Below are 17,542 nucleotides of genomic sequence, written 5' to 3' on the forward strand. Positions count from 1 at the left end.
ACAATCAGTAGTTAACATATATCTATGACAGGTATAGGAACAGGTGAAAGCTAGGCTTTCAAGGCATAAAGCCAACACAGGTTGAATTTTTCTCTCTTGTGCAAAAACCCAACTACACATGAACTAAAAGCAGCTTTAAAATAAGTAAAATGATGTTCCTTCTCATGCATTTAAATGTTACATAAAAATTTACTTTAAATTATTAATGTATAAAATCTTAGGAGACTAGCGTAGTCCCTCTAGTTCACTGATGGCACATCACTGTATATATAAAATTTAAAAATTTTTCCTTACTTTGCATTCTACACCTTGTATTTGAACTTTGCAAAGTAAAAAGGAATGTCAAAACTAAAGATAACTTTTCTAAATAATTCAAATTTTCATTATACAAAGTAATTTTTCTGCTTCTATGGCAACCAGGTTAAGTACTCTTAAAAACGAAAAAAAAAATTTGGTCTAAAGTTACATTATAGTACATAATTCAGATTATTAAACTGGTTATAACATAACTGTAATTTAAATTAAAATTTACACTTCTAACTAAATGAAAACTAACTTCTGTTTTAAAAATGAAAACTAACTTCTGTTTTAAATAGAAGATTTAAATCTAGATAAAATAAAAGCTGCAACAGTAAGACAGATAATATAGATATAAAAGATAACTGTGAGATGCAATGAAAAAATGGGAAATTCTTAATAAAAGCAAGAGGATTAGCAGTTCTGTATACATTTAACACAAGATTGACAAAGAAAAAACCTCACACAATTAAATATAATCAAGAATCTCACACAAAAATCACTGATAGATAAAAACCCCTAGTAAGTATTCTTACAAGTTTTATTTTATATCTTCAGAGAATACAATATTGAAGTAAAAAAGACATTTTGTACTTCTTCTGTGTAACGTACACAAATGGAATATGTAAAAAAATATACATCTGAAAATAGAGAAACAGATAATTATAAAAGTTAAAATAATAAATCTACTTGTGCAATTACAATATCACTAAAACTATAAAATAAAAGACCCTTTTTTTTTTTTTTTTTTTTTTTTTTTTTTTTGTTTCCATCATTAACAAATATTTGATTATCCAGAATTTTTATGATAAATACACATAAAGCAGCACAACAATTTAACAAAATTGTATTGAAACACATAAGCACCATCTTGTTCTGCAATTTTCATTCCTTTTAAAAAAAAATTCATAAAGAAGTCATCAAGGTGGCATTCCACAAAATCCAAGAGGGAAAGGTCTAGTGCTGGGGTACTCAACCCGGTGCCCGAGGCGAACTTACATAGCGCCCACCAAGCTTCGGTAAAAATTTTTTTTACTGCAACAGTTTTTCTTGGGATTGCACATAGAGGGGTTCGGTGGGGGAGGGGTCAGAAACTTAGTTGGCCTTGTCTTGGGTTTCGGAAACAGAGGGTGATGATGTGTCTTTTGATTCTTTTTATCACCTCTGTCCGGTTTAAAATGACAATGCAAACGTGTGCCTCAGGCCAGAGAGGCCTGGCTACCCAATTTCTGAAAAAAGAGGGAGATATAAATGAAAGAGGGAGAAATGCCTGTGAATGACACGCAGATGACCTGAGAAAAGAGTAATTTCTGCATTGCGACCGGGCCTGGCAGGCCCGATGCGTGTCCTTACGGGTTAATAGGACGATAAAGTTTTAAGATTGGGACATGATAGTACAAGGCTCACCATACCAAAAAGGGCTGACAAAAGTGGAGGGAACTGCAGGTCAGGGTCGACCCCTGACTCGACTGTATGACACAGTTATATTAAGTATTTAAATAAGGTGCAAAGAGTGACTTTTGATCCACGTTCTTCACCAGTCTTCTTTGAGCTTTTGGCAGTAACAGCGGTGTACCCAGTCTTGTTCGGCATCCTCATTCTGCTTCGGTTCTTAGTGATTTTTTTTTTTTTTTAACCACTGCAGCACGATGAGTGGGCCCAGCAAAAGTCAGAAGATATACAATTACAATTCCAGCTGGGAAGAAACATATTGCTTTGTTGATGTGAAAGGGAAGTGTGTGTCTTTGCTGTGTGGTGCTTCTGTAGCATTGGCCAAGAAACATAATGTGGAATGTCAGTTTCAGACGAATCATGGAACATTTGCAATGAATAATCTGGAGGGTTCGGAAGAAGAAAGTATGTGAGCTGAAATTGAAGCTTTTACCGCAGCAATCAGTATTTGTTATGCTAGTTTCAATGTCCAAAAATGCAATGATGGCTTCGTTTAAAATTGATCACTTGCTGGTGAAGAAGAAGAAAATCATTTCAAGATGGTGAGTTGCTGAAGGAAGCATTTCTCACAAGTGCCAAAAGCCTCTTTGACGGATTCTCTGTCAAGCGTGAAATCTTCAATGCGATTCAGAACCTTCAATTATCAGGCAGCATTGTTTTAAGGAGAATAGAAGCAATTGCTGATAACATGCAACCTCAACTGAAGAGAGACTTGGAAACATGTGAATGGTTTTCTCTCCAATTTGATGAGCCCACGGATATTTCCAACACGTTGCAGTCAGCTGTTATGATAAGAATGGTATTTAATGACTTTTCTGTTAAAGAAGAATTATTAAAAATTCTGCCTTTGAAGATGAGAACGCGAGGAGAGGACATTTACAACGTTTTTGAGACACTTGCGGCAGAAATTGGCTTGCCGCTTAAAAAGCTATCGGCAGTTAACACAGACAAGCACCTGCCATGACAAGGAAGAAGCAACGGCTTTGTCGCTTTCTGAAAGAAAGACGAGCGTTTCCCAAACTTCATGTCTTGTCGCTGCATCATTCATCAAGAGGCGTTGTGTGCAAAGATACTTCCATTTGAATGAATGCTATCACATCGATTATCAATTCTGTTCGTGCAGTTCCTTTGCAACACTGACTTTTTAAAGTACTGCTGGAAGACTCGAAGATAAAACAGTCGACCTCATCTTGCATGTAGAAGTCCGATGGCTTAGCAGAGGTAAAGTTCTATCAAGGTTTCTATCTCTAATCAAGCAAATAAAAGAGTTCATGCAATCTAACCCTGAGAAATTCAGTAAACACACCAAAACATTAAGTGCTCTGAGGCTATTTGTTCTGGCTTCCCTTGCCGATATCACTGAGAAATTCAGCATTTTAAATCTGGATCTTCAGGGTAAAGACAAGAAGCTGGCTCAAATGATGGGATCTGTGAAAGCTCTCAAAACCAAATTGACGTTATGGGTGTTTCAGATGAGGTCAAAGTCCCTGGTTCATTTTCTAAATGTGAAAAAAATTGCAAATGACGACAATTTTGGGTCCTTGCCATTTTTTGGCCATCTCGAGACGCTTCCAGACCAATTTGAAAAGTGATTTTAAGATTTCAGTTGCTTGGAGCCAATGATGAGCTTTTTTTGGCAACCTATTCACCACGAAACAACTGAAACCCCCACAGCAATTGCAAGAATTATTGTCGCAGAAGTGAAAACCTCGAGCTGGAAATAGTTGAACTGAAGAATGATATTGTCCTGCAAGTACATGCCACAGATGTAAACTTCTGGAAACTTGTGGAAAAGAACAGAATTTCCATTATTAAGAAGTGTTGCATATAAAATTAGATCTTGTTTCGGGTTTACCTACATCTGCGAATATCTGTTTTCAACCAAGAACATTATCAAGTCGAAGAACAGGAGCAGGCTCATTGATTCACATCTTGACAATTGCTTGTGTGCGGAAACCTCAGCGTATGCACCTAATATACATATGTTGATGGGTGAAATTCGGTATAAAAAATCGCATTAAGTGCAACATCATAAACAGAAGAGACACAACTATATTGTAAGTAATAAAAACTCTGTGCATCAAATATGTATTTTTTTTCTATCTCGATCCATTTTTTCGATCTTCTTTATGACAGCACGTTTTTTTTCCTACTGGCTAGCGTTAACTAGTAATGTGATAATATTGCCAAGTGATGGCCCGAATATTACCCAGGACGGAAATGTTATGTGGTCCAATTTCACTTTCTGAAATTGCCTTGTGTGCTTTAGTACCAAAAAAGGTTGAGTACCACTGGTCTAGTGAATATTCGGCGGGGTAGGGGTAATAGAAAATATCTCAGCTATACTCTATAAATTTTTTTTTACAACATTCATCGGTACGTGGGACCAAGTACTGATGATGATGATGATGGAAGACAACACCTTAACAAATGGTCAGTTCTTGTCATTATACTCCAATTTTTTCTTTTCTAAAATAGAAAATATTAATTTCTGCTTTTAAAACTGCCTTTTGAAAATAGTATTTTTTCATAGTTATTGCCTGATTTGGTGACAATTCATAGTGTTAAAGTTCTTTATAGTCCCACCATATATTTTATTACTTCTTTGGAATGCAGACCAAATGCAGATCTCTTGATTTAAAGGAGATTTCCCCATGATTGACCTTTTTCTCAAGATTCCTCTTCTCCAATAATGAACCACTTCTCTTTTCAAATAATGAACCATTTCATAAAACAAGTTCCTTTATTTCTCCTTCAGATGATTGTGTGCTGCGCCATTAAAAATTCATTCTATCTGATAGTTCCTGAACTGTAAAATGTGGATTTTCAATGACAGCTTATTTTAATAGTTCTTGTTTACAGAGCACGAATCATCTTCAAAGCTGAAATTTCCATACTTAAATTTCTCAAGCCACCTTCAAACTGTGTCATCAGAAACAGTACTTTGTGCATACACAGCACAAATTTTATGAAAAGTCTGACTAGTATTTTTTCTTTTCTAAAATAGAAAAAATTAATTTTGGGGGTATCTAAATCTCAGCACTGTACTGAAACAAAACTTATACCTAAACATATGTTAGAATTATACAACATGAGCAGAAAAGACCATATTTAAACATCTGCTTCCATTAACGTTACTCCTTTTCAACAATAACAGAAACTTGGAAGAAAACACTTTATATTCGAAAAACCACACAACTTTATGGATTATCCAAAATTTTCTTTTTTCTTCTTCAATAAAGAAATTGTTTTTCAAGGAATAAAAATAAATAAATATATAAATAAAAATAAGAAGTATAAAAATTCTGGAAGAACTTTATATACTAGGGAACATCTTTATATATCTAAAGTATTTCATGTTCTAAACTGTGGAACTACATTAAAGTCAATTAATTTTCTCGATACCAAAATTGACTTTTCTAAGAATATTAATTTAGAGCTATGAAATCAAAATTTTCTCATGGAAATACACAGCTCTATACATAAAAATTCAATGAATTATTAAATACCATCTTCAGTGAATAATAAGGTATCTTTGGTTATTTTACACAACTAGGCAAACAAAATGTATTATTATTGATCACATATTATTGTTAATATTTTTATATTTTTCACTACATTCAAATTAGCTTCAGAATTTTAGTATCAACAATATCACTTGAGACTGTTAAAAAATAAGATATGCATGCCAATCACAATACTTACTTAATGTTAATTGTCAACAGTAGTGTTGTTGTCGTGTTGTCTTTATCTGGTGTGCATTGCTGTGGTTGCTTGTTTTCATGTAACCAAAATATTCCCAATATATTTGATTGTTCAACCTGGACTATGTCATTTCTTTACCCACAATTTAAATTTTAACACGTTATCAGCACAAAGCTCAAAAGGAAATGCCATAACAATCCAGGATTGAAGATCGCACCGAAATCTAACCATGTTGTGAATCTGAAGTGAGCTGGATAACCATCCTTTGACGAAGTAAATAATTTTTTTTCTGGTGAATTTAGCTCGATATATTTACTTGAAGAATGACATCTGAAGATTATGAAATGCCGAAACTAAATGGCGGCAATTATCATACATGGTGTATCCGTTCGCGTGCCGTGCTGGTGCAGAAGAGATGTTGGGAAGCAGTGGAACCCGAATATGGGATTGAAATGAATGAAGCGGAGAGGAAAAAGAATGACGAAGCTCTTACCCTATTATTCCTCATAGTTGAAGATACATTTCTAGATGATATCGGAGATTGTGTTAGAGCCAGAGATGCCTGGAACTGTTTAAAAGAAATGCACACAAAATTTGGTTTGCTTCACGTACTGCAACTTATGAGAGAATTCTTTAACATAAATATGAAGCCAAATGAGTCTGTCCAATCCTATCTAGCAAGATTAATAGACTTGCATAGAAAATTAGATAATGGTGGATATGCATTTACAGATAGAGACGTGGCCCTAGTGGTGCTATTGGGACTGCCTAGAAGTTATGAATCGCTCATCCTAAGTTTGGAAAAAGGTGAAGCAAATCTGACAACTACGATTGTGAAACCAAGGCTACTTGTAGAAGAGAAACGTATAGTTAGAAATGAGAGTTCAGCCAAAGTGTATCATGAAGAACAAGCTCTTAACACCAACCAGAAGAAACCTGCATTTGGAAAACCCGTGAAGAAGTATGCAACTAAAAGGCTAAATGAAGAAGAAACTAACAGAAGAAGAAATACTAAATGCTTCAGCTGTGGCCAATGGGGGCACATCTCTAAAAATTGTGAAGAAGCCAAATATCAGAACCAAAACAGTGCCAAAACTGCTGTTGACCTCAAGACAAACATTGCACTTCTGGCAAACGAAGAAAAATCAAGGAAAAGTAATCTGTGGATTTTAGACAGTGAAGCTACAGAACACATGACCTCTGATAAAAGAAAATTCTCAGACCTTAAGAAGTACACATCTGAAGTTGCTAATTTAGAAAGAATAAAGGTCATTGGAATTGGAAATATTTCATTTTCTGTTGGAGAAGAAGATGGAGAAAAAAATGTCACTATTGAAAATGTCCTATATGTTCCAGAACTAGGAGGAAATCTATTATCCATTGGTAGAATTGAAGAAAAAGGCTTCAAAATAGAATTCGCTGAAGAAAAAGCCAAAGTGATTGGTAAGAATGGAGACTTCTATCTGGTGAGAAAAAAGGAAGACTGTACATAATCGAAGAAAAGATGACAACTGCCTACGTTATGAAAACTGAAAGTGCCGACTTGTTGCATTGTAGACTTAGTCATCCACACTCTTGTACAACAAAAAATATTATCCCCATCAGTAGAAACCTGAAATCAACAGTATTAGTAAATGCACCTTGCCAAGTCTGTATCCAGTGAAAAATGAAGAAATTTCCAAAGGCCGCTAGTACAAAAGCTAAAGACATCCTAGAAGTTATACATTCAGATGTTTTTGGTAAAATTTCTTTCCCTTCCTTTGGAGGCTCAAATTACTTTGTGACATTCACGGATGAATTTTCTCACTACACCACGCCATTCTCTATGAAAGCCATAAGTGAAGTACTAGAAAAATTTGAGGAGTACCGTTGCATGGTAGAAAACGTCCAAAACAGAAAAATCAAATTCCTGAGAAATGACAATGGTGGGGAATACATAAGTGAAAAGTTTGACAAGTACCTCGCTGCACATGGGATTCAAAGACAACTAACTGTACCTGACACACCCCAACAAAACGGTCTGGCAGAAAGACTGAACCAAACATTGATAAACATGACAGCATGCTTACCTATAAAGTCCAGAGCAGATCACAGGTTTGGGGCTGAAGCAATGGCCACTGCGGCCTATCTCCACAACAAGCGCCCATCTATGGCAATTGATGACGATATTCTAGAGGAAAGATGGTCAGGGTCTGGAAGCGAAACAGACCACCTCAGAGTTTTCGGATGCAGAGCCTGGAGTGATGTTCGCTCACACTCAAGAGGAATCCTAAAGCTATACAGAATGTGTTTTTGTGGGCTATCCTAAAGGAGTTAAGGGCTACAAATTGTATGAACTGAAGAAGAAACATTTGTCAGCAGAGATGTCATTTTTGAAAAAAACGTTTTCACCTTAAAAATAAGCAAGTGTGACAATCCTGCAGAAGAAGCTACTCTTAAAATTGAAGACTTTGAATCAGAATATTCCTTGGACCTACCTGAGGAGACAGAATCTCGTGACTCACCTCTAGATCACATAACTCCTGATGTAAATGATTTGGATGAAACCCAACGTCTAAATACCAAAATTCTGAAGGATGTCCAGACCTACAGCTTGAAAATACTCCAGATTACGAAGATGAAGGCCAATCAGTTACACAGATACAAGATGTTGTTAACAACCTAGACCCTGAAGTCGAAGCAGACACCAGAAATCCTACCCATGAGAGAGAGATAGGTGAAAAAAGAAACACCAGAATTCCTAAACATTTCGAAGATTTTTATCTGTATGATACCCAAGAGATACAATAATCTGAAGAAAAGGACCCAGTAACTGTAAAAGATGTCCTGAAATGACCCGAAGCTGACATGTGGTTAAAAGCCATGGAGGAAGAAATTCAAAACCTCACTCAAGCTCAAACATGGGAACTAACTACTAAACCACCAGAAGCCAAGGTAATACCATCCAGATGGTTGTTTCGTATGAAAAAAGACGAGATTGGGAACTGAGCAAAGTTCAAAGCCAGATTGGTGGCAAAAGGCTATCTGCAAATAACCGGAGTGGACTTTCAAGACACCTTTTCACCAGTCATCAAACTTAAACCTATAAGGTTACTGGTTGCTGTAGCTGCAGAGAAAAAGCTAAGGTTCACCAAATGGATGTGACAGCTGCATACCTTGATGGAATTCTAAAAGAGGACATATATATGGTACAGCCAGAAGGCTGCATTGAGAAAGGGAAAGAACACCTTGTCTGCCACCTGAAGAAAAGCATTTATGGTCTCCGACAATCAAGATGTGCATGGAATACTTGTTTGAATGACTTCCTGATCCAGTACGGATTGAAAAGATCAAGTGCAGACCCCTGTATTTACTTTTGCCATGAGAAGAACATCATAATTGGAGTTTATGTTGATGACCTCCTGATAGTTGGAAACATGCCAGATAAATGAATTCAAGAAAAGCATCAAGAAAAGGTTCAATGTCAAGGACTTAGGTCCTGCAAGCCAGATCTTATCCATGCTAATATGCAAAGAAGAAAATGGATCATACATTCTAGATCAAATCGCTTATGTATCAGAGATCCTAAAAACATTTAAAATGACTGAAGCAAAATGTGCATCCATGCCACCGGACCCCAGCATAAAATATAAAAAGGCAGATGAACAGCAGTGGGAGGAAGTCAAAGAAAACAGCAAGGAAATCCCTTACAAACAAGCTATAGAAAGTCTCCTTCATCTGACTTGTGGTACTCGCCCAGACAATGGCTTATTGTTCCACCTACATGAGCTAATTTAATGAAAAACACACTGAAGAACACTGGAGAGGTGTGAAGCACATTTTAAGATACCTAAAGGAAACACGGCACAGAAATTTGGCATTCCAGAAGACAGGTGAGCCACTTCAAATCTACTTAGATGCTAACTGGGGAGGTGACAGAACTGACCGTAAATCTTACAGTGGTTATATAATGCTACTCGCAGGTGCTCAAATCTTAATAGTCGAGCAAGAAGCAATCCACAACAGCTTTATCGTCGACAGAAGCGAAGTATGTGGCGATGCGTCACACTGCCAAGGAAGTCCTATGGATTAAAAATTTGATCAATGAAATCTGTAGTGAATTAGCTGCTTCACCTCAAAAAGTGCTAGTCAACAACCAGGGAGCAATATTCCTAGCCAAGAACCATGTTACTTCTGAAAAAGCACATCGATATTAAATTTCATTTACTGAGAGACCTAGTGAAAGAAAATGTGATTGTATTTTATCATGTGCCATCCAACGACAATCTCGCTAATCTCCTAACTAAGCAGACCTCGAAAAACTTTTACGTGACATGAACTATGCCAGGACTTGCATGTAAAAATGACCTCCTTCAAAGTTTGTGACTGAACATAAACCATTATGGTTGTAAAGGCCCGTGAGTACGCTTGAAACGTAGCTGACGAACGCGCTTTTACGTTACCAGCGTAAAAGCGTCCAAACGAGTACGCTTGCGAAGAGTGCGCTTAACCAATAGAATTATTTTGCGCAAAAATCACGTGACGCTGTAATGTAGCATCAACATAGCTGTATCTTATTACTTCGCTGTGCTTCTGTATGTTTGCGGCAAGTTGTCCGAATCAGATGACTTTTTTTTTTTTTTTAATAGCTGAAACTTTACTATTAAGTGCAATTATTAAGCAGAGGCAAAACCGTAAAAAATGGCAAGAATGGGTCCAAAAGATTTATTTAGAGCGACCTGTTCAACGAGTTTTTTTTTTTTTTTTTTTTTTTTTTTTTTTTTTTACTGCCTTGTTTGCGAAATGAATATCCGGAATTATTAAATTCCTACTATTATCTCACACTCTCCCTATATCTTGTTCAAATTTTCAATACATAAAATGCTTTTTATTCATCCACTCAAGTTCAAATACAATTTTTTAAACTTGTAGTGAAAGACACTTGATGTTAGTACAGCTTTTTCACATATTAAAATTTTTAATTTAAAAAAAATCTGTTTGTATTTTTATTTATTTATTTATTTGTATTTTTTAAATTTTTCTTTGTAGACCTAAGTAGGAGTTGACTTTTTTTTTTTTTTTTTTTTTTTTTTTTTTTTTTTTTTTTGTATATTACTTGTTTTTTTTAATTACTTCAGGATGAGTATAGACCAGTTTGACAGACTTGCAGATTCTATATTGTATGAAAATTAGGATTTATAAAATTGGTTTGGAATACAGTATATAAAGAGAATTAAATTACTTAATTCTCTTTATATACACCATATAATAAAACCAACTTTATGTTTTTTTAACTACCCTTGGGCTTTTTATTTATTTATTTATTTATTTATTTTTGAATTTAGAATGAGGTTCAAACTTTGTACAGTTTATGAGGAAATTATGTGCATGATAAAATATGCAATAAAGTAAAAATAAAGAGAGAATTTATAGATGATAAAGAGATGCAGATATATTATTACATAAGGATTTCTATTTGCAATGCACATTTTTAAACTAAATTATTTAAAAACAATAATAATAATGAATAAAATAAGAAATGAAAACAATAATAATAGGTAAAATAAGAATATAATGATTCATGATTAAATATAAGAAACACGTTTCAAAATGAGAAACACTAACTGAATTTATATACTGTCTACGGGTGAGGTTCGAACTCGCCACCTTTCCATTTGCAAAGCAGCGCGCTGACCACTCAGCTATCTGTGATAGCAGTGTTTGTGAAAAATAATGTAACAAATAGAAGTCGTTGCAAAGGTAATTTAATTAAACTTCAATAAATGATTGCTGTATGACACAAGTTGTAACTTTCCTCCAAAATTTCGTAATCGTATTTTATTGAATACTCTCTCACAGTCAACTGCTTTATTTTAGAAGTTGTTTTATTGCTGAAGATAGTTTTTGGTATATTTAATATTGGGATATTTATAGAGCTTTTTATTACACATGATGTAGCCAATATTTATAATAATTAAGGAGACTTTTGTAAGGCAGACAGACACTTTGATTTCGTAGAAACTGTAATTTATTTAGTTCCTATTACTTACGGTGTTATAAATAGGTGAAGCATATGGATATACTGGTTGAATCATTGATTTATAAATATACAGTTTTCCCCTTTAATAAGAATTTTAAATTTATACTAATATATTCGGTTTGAGAAATCTGAAGATGGCGTGAACAATGCTGATAATTTTATTGCTGTATACAGTTATCATATTTCTAAGCAAAAACTCATCTCTGTGTGGTTCTGACGGCATATTGAAATGGGTAAGCAAGAAGGTTTTCTGATTATGACACATGATAAGAACTCGGTCGGCTATTGGCTATATGCGCGCGTTGTGGGCAAAAAAGCTGAACAGGAGCGAACTCAGTTTTATGTCTTCTGCGTCACGCGAATTTACGCTGGCGTCAAAAAAGTTGTGTCAACTACGTCGCGAGCGTCTTCGTGTGGACAGGCCTTAACTGTGTAGAAACTTGACTTGAAAACTCCAGAAAGAAGCTTAGATACTAATTTTTCTTAATTATTTCTGTGTAAACATTGTGTTTCCTAGTATAACTTAATATGTGTTCATTTAATGATACAATTCATAAGTAGAGGTCAATAGTGTTTAAGCATTAATAGCAGTTACATTGTTTTTCTGTTAATGTGTACAACCACAGCGTGATTAATTTTTATGGAAGTATGTAAATATCTTGCACATAGTGTGATTGGCAAGAGGGCGTATTAAAAAAAAAATAAGATATGCGTGACAATCACAATATTTACTTAATGTTAATTGGCCACAGTAGTGTTGTTGTGTCGTCCTTATTTGGTGTGCATTGCTGTGGTTGCTTGTTTTCATGTAACTAAAATATTCCCAATATATTTGAATGTTTAATCTGGACTATGTCATTGCTTTACTCACGAATAATTTAAATTTTAATAGAGACAGTCCAGCAGCTGTATTCTGACTAAAACTGGATGTAACACCTGGGCTGCCCATTTCAACAAGATTGGAATTTTTTGATAGCCCTAGTGTCAACTCTGCAATTCTGACTTCATGAATGGTGATCAATGCTTTCTTTGTCCAGCTGTAGCAAAGAATTTTCTATTTATACACCATTCAGAAGCTCAAGATCCCATGTGACTTTATTTATGGTATTTTACACTTTTGCTATCTAAATTCTGATTTTGCTATTGAATTCTAGTTAACGTGTTTTATTTTATTTTTGCCCTACAGCCTAAGGGAAAGTTTCCAAAGGCTTTTTGTTCTTTGGAACTAAAATGCATAAAACAGAAAACAACTTTGATGAACCGAGTTCTCACCTTTTCAAATTAATATTTAAAGACATAAATATTTTTTCCTAAAATGTATGTACCGAAGGATAGTTTGAATTCTGTGTAATTCTTACCTTTGATCTTGGTACTGTTCTACTAGCAAAACTAGTAATAAAAATTACTTAAAATTACTAACCCATGCAATAACCTGCCTTTTATTACTAGATACAGTTTACCCTATTTGCTACACATACCACATGAGTGGCCATTGTAACATTTAGTAACCTGTAAATGGCAACATTTTACATTTAGCATTTAGTAACTTGTGAATGGCAACAGTTGAAATGTATGCAAAAAAAGAAATTTGCTAGCATTGCATTTCTGTATTCTATATTCTCAACCGTGTAAACTATTTTAGGAACAGCTTCAGTATAGCCCACCTTCAATGTTTAACGAATTTTTATTTGCATGTGAAACCAAAGTGCGTGAAATGCGTTGTTTTGAAAAATGGTTGCCATCGAGATTTTCGACGAAACTCTGTGTTTCCAAAATGGCGGCCATCTTGATTTCACTCGAAATAAATTTACGATTATTATACATGATTTTTTTAATGAAAATGATTAAGGTTAAAAGGATGTAATTTTGAAAACAATGCCAGAGAATCTCACCTTTGTTTGACTTTCCAAAATGTAAGATACCTTTGCATGATATCTTACATTTTTCACCATAAACTTTATCCTTCAATAATCCACAATCCATCAAAAATCCTCTAAAAATTCATACTCTCGTTAATTCATAGATAAAATATCTGTTTGGAATGCCTGGCTTTCCCACACTTTTACGCTTGTTTGAAAACTCCCATTTTAAATTTTCCTTTAAAATCGCCTGATACATAATTACAACATCACACTAACAGCAGGTTTAGAGCAATCCATAACTAAATACAAAAATCATATTTCCAAAAAAGTATTCTCCACAATATCTGAACGTTAAACAATCGCCGAAAACAGTGTTACTAATTATGTGTTTAGATAGTTAATTTTAGTCAAACTCTAATTTAAAATGTTGTATTTCCCCATGCAACGCAGCACGAGAGAAATTTTAAGAGAAGGCTATGCCGGAAAAGTAAGAATACAGGGGCACATGCATTTAACTTGAAAACTTTATAACTTAGTAACTAACTTAGTAAATGGATATCTCAGTAATTAGTATTGAAAATGAATAAATGTAATTGGCCACTATATTAGCAATAACCGTAATTCCATTCTCTTTAGAAATCCGAAATTTACAGTTGTTTACATTGCTTTTGCCGAATAGTATGGGTTACCACATGCTTGTAAACTGGTATGGGTTGCCACATTATATGATTTATCACCATTCTTGGCGATATTTTTGGTTAAAATTTTGAGTGAGCTATACTAAAGCTGTTCCCTATTTCATTTAAAATATTCTATGCTTATAAATAAAATAGTTTAGACATTTGAAAGTACACCTTTTTTTTTTTTTATGTGAGTGGCCATTGTAACATTTAGTAACCTGTAAATGGCAACATTTTACATTTAGCATTTAGTAACTTGTGAATGGCAACAGTGTTTGCTTCAAATGGAAGTGTTTTGCTTTCAAAATGGAAAATTTAAAGATATCAGAGTTGATGAAATTTGATGAAAATCTTATTTCAAACTGGCAAAGATAGCTGCAATCATTCAAAATTTATGAAGTTGCCAGCTGTTACATAATAAAGTAGAGAAGCTGAGAGTTAATACTTCATGTAATACGAATATCTTCATCTTCGTGTAATACATTTCCTGTAGAAGAAGGTAAAGAATTTAAATGAAATTAAGATAAAATTTACAGAATATTACATACCTAAGAAATATATAGTATAAGGAAGACATTTATTGTTTATTAGAAATTAGACCACATCCAAAACCATAGATAAGTATGTAACTGGCCTTCAAAATGAAGCTAGGACATGCGAGTTTGCACAATTAATGGATAGTATGATAAAGGATAAAATTTTTTGTGGTATTAGAGACAATGTAATGAGAATAAGATTACCACATGAAACAGAATTAACAACTGAAAAAGCTTTTGGATATCTGCAGAATGAAAAATAATAAAAGATGAAGATACTGTTATAAACACAGTGGCAAAGAAACTAAGCGAACGTAATAAGAATATATCCAAAGGGGTAAATATTGAGAAACAAGCAAGCAAAGTTTGTGCTAAATTTGGAACATTTCATGAGTATCAAAAGTGTCCACTGAAAAATCTGCTGTAAGTGTAAAAAGGGAAATCATTTTGTGAATTAGTGTATAAGCTATAAAATAAAAAATGAAGCTATCACGGCACACAAGAAAGAGAAACAAATTAAACTACAAATAGCAAGTGAGGAAGAGTTAAAATTTTATATAGGTACATTAAGCCTTAATTCAGATAACAAAAGGGAAAAATGGACAGTTGATGCTAAAGTAAATAAACTTAATCTGCAGTTAAATATCAGAAAAATGTGCATCGCTATTTCTAAAAAAGCAAAGTGAAATGCTGAAAGTTCCAATACAGGAATTTGAAATTAAAAGCTTACTTACATTCTCTGGGAATAAAATGGATATGAAAAGTAGTACTGCCAATATGGAAAGAATAATGATATTGTAGAATTCCAAGTTACTGACCAAGAAGTTACAGGGGGAATACAAACATGTGTTTGAAGGAAGACCCGTAATTGATCTTCCAAGAAAAATACCCATAGCTATATGAGATAAAGTGAAGAAAGAATGGAAAATTTAAATATCATTGAGAAAGTAAACGAACCAATTGAATGGGTAAATTCGTTGGTCATTGTTGTTAAACTAATGAAACAGGAATATGTTTAAATTGAAGAGATTTAAATAAAGTGATAAAATGAGAACATTATCCTCTGTTAAGCGTAGAAGTCACTAGACTGCTGAAAGCAAAAATATTTTCTGTTTTAGATGCTAACAGTGCTTTCTGGCAAATTCCGCTTGACAAAGAGATAGTAATTTGTGTATATTCAATATATATTTGGATAATAAATTTATATAGTAATTTGTGTATATTCAATATATATTTAAAAGATTACCATTTGGGATATGTTCGGCTCCATAAATTTGTCACAAAAAAATTAAACCAAATAATAGAAGGTTTAAAAGGAGTTGAATGTATTATAGATGATATATTAATATCGAGATCTAATGAATAGGAACATGACCTACAATGTAAAAATGTGCACCAGACAGCATGAGAAAATAACCTGAAGTTCAATAAGGCTAAGTGTAAACTAAAAATTAACTTTGTGAATTACATAGGGTATGAGTTAAGTGAAGTTAAAACTTGACCTCTCCAAAGTGGAAGCAAATTGATAAAATACAAGCCAAATATAAAGGTGAAAAAATGATTTATCAACCATATTATATTTCAATAAAAAAGGGCAGCCAATTTTAATTTGCACCTGGGCGGCCAAAAGTCTAGAATCGATACGGTATATATGGCAAATGTATTGTAGTTGAAACTAATCATTAGAAAGCATAATTAAGAAATCTCTTTTTAAGGTACCTTGGTGATTACAAAGAACGTTGTTAAAATTTACAAAGGATGTGCATTATAAAAAGGTAAAAGACGTCTCTTCAGCATTAATGGAAAAGCATCCTCACCTGTACAGATTAAAAGTTTAAACTTAAATAATAAAATCAGTAAAAAAGGCTCACCTCTCCCTCTGCTCAGTCTATACAATCAAAGTAAAAATAAATTCTACCTTCCTTTTATTTGTTTATTTCTTTTAGTATCACCCCTTTGTGACTGCTTGTTGACTACACTTTCTGCTGCTTCAAAAATTATAAACAGAGATTCAAAATAGCTGCTGTTATCACAGCATACATTTTCTTAAAGAGAGATTTTAATACACTTTCATTTTACAATACAACTTTAAAGTATTTCTGGCTATTTGGAGATGAAGAAGAGACATACCACAAATTCATTAAATAATAAACTACATTTTAACAGCAGTCACCAACATTTTGACTTATCAGATTTAGTGAATAGGCTGCACAAAACACACATATAACAAACCTGTTCGTATCAAATACTTTGTTGCATTTTGTTGTGCCCAGTCATATTAACAGCACTGTCATAAAGCTAACCAAGTGCAGTAACATTTCATATGTAAATTACAAGTATGACTTTCCTTCTTCAGAAAGGTTTAAAAAGCAATTGTCCCATCTTTTTAATGGAATAACACATTCCATCTAAATATGGCTACAAAACAAATTCCATGATATTCCTCTTTCCTTGCTACCATAAGTTGTGCACTTACTTTGCTTAATGGTTAGTTCAACCCTGCCTTAGTAACTGCATTATCTTGGAAGTTGAGCATTTTTGCCAGATCTCAGAACTTACCCTTTAGACCCCCACCCTGGGGATTGATACTGAGAGCTCTGCAAAGCTATTGGCTAGAATCTATACCTAGGCAGTCTCGGCCAAGGGATATACAAATTTATGAATCTAGTGATTTTAAAGGTCCCAGAAAGATCACTTACTACTGCCCCATGAGTCTGACATGTCCTAGAGCTCAAGGCTCTAGTAGTCTGGGGTGGCATCCCGGGTTCTGCCCAGGAGTAGCACCCCGGGTATTCTGGGTATGCATGTCCTTGGGCCATGCTTAGGCCATGCTACTGGTAGATAGCAAATAGATAACCAGTGATGCTCTGGGGTCTGTGTTACACCAGGTGCATTGGTGCCAATCACTCCAAGGTTCGAGGACAGGGGGTCAACCCCTTGGCCTGGTCAGCAGGTTGTGCAGACTCATAGTGCCCTACTATGTGGCGGAAT

At 34.3% G+C, this 17,542-nt stretch overlaps 1 long non-coding RNA gene across 1 annotated transcript in view; it reads right to left on the minus strand.

Moving 5' to 3' along the window:
* Positions 1-820: 820 nt before the first annotated feature.
* The window catches only part of LOC146999305 (uncharacterized), a 35,017-nt gene continuing 18,295 nt past the window's right edge, over positions 821-17,542 (minus strand). The window contains exon 2 of the long non-coding RNA XR_015042543.1: positions 821-938. This is a non-coding gene — a long non-coding RNA (uncharacterized LOC146999305). The remainder of the gene's footprint in view (positions 939-17,542) is intronic.

The sequence above is a fragment of the Stegodyphus dumicola genome, chromosome 1 (assembly GCF_044657685.1).
Source record: "Stegodyphus dumicola isolate Sdum_Otavi_A_Nest chromosome 1, ASM4465768v1".
Lineage (NCBI taxonomy): Eukaryota > Metazoa > Arthropoda > Arachnida > Araneae > Eresidae > Stegodyphus > Stegodyphus dumicola.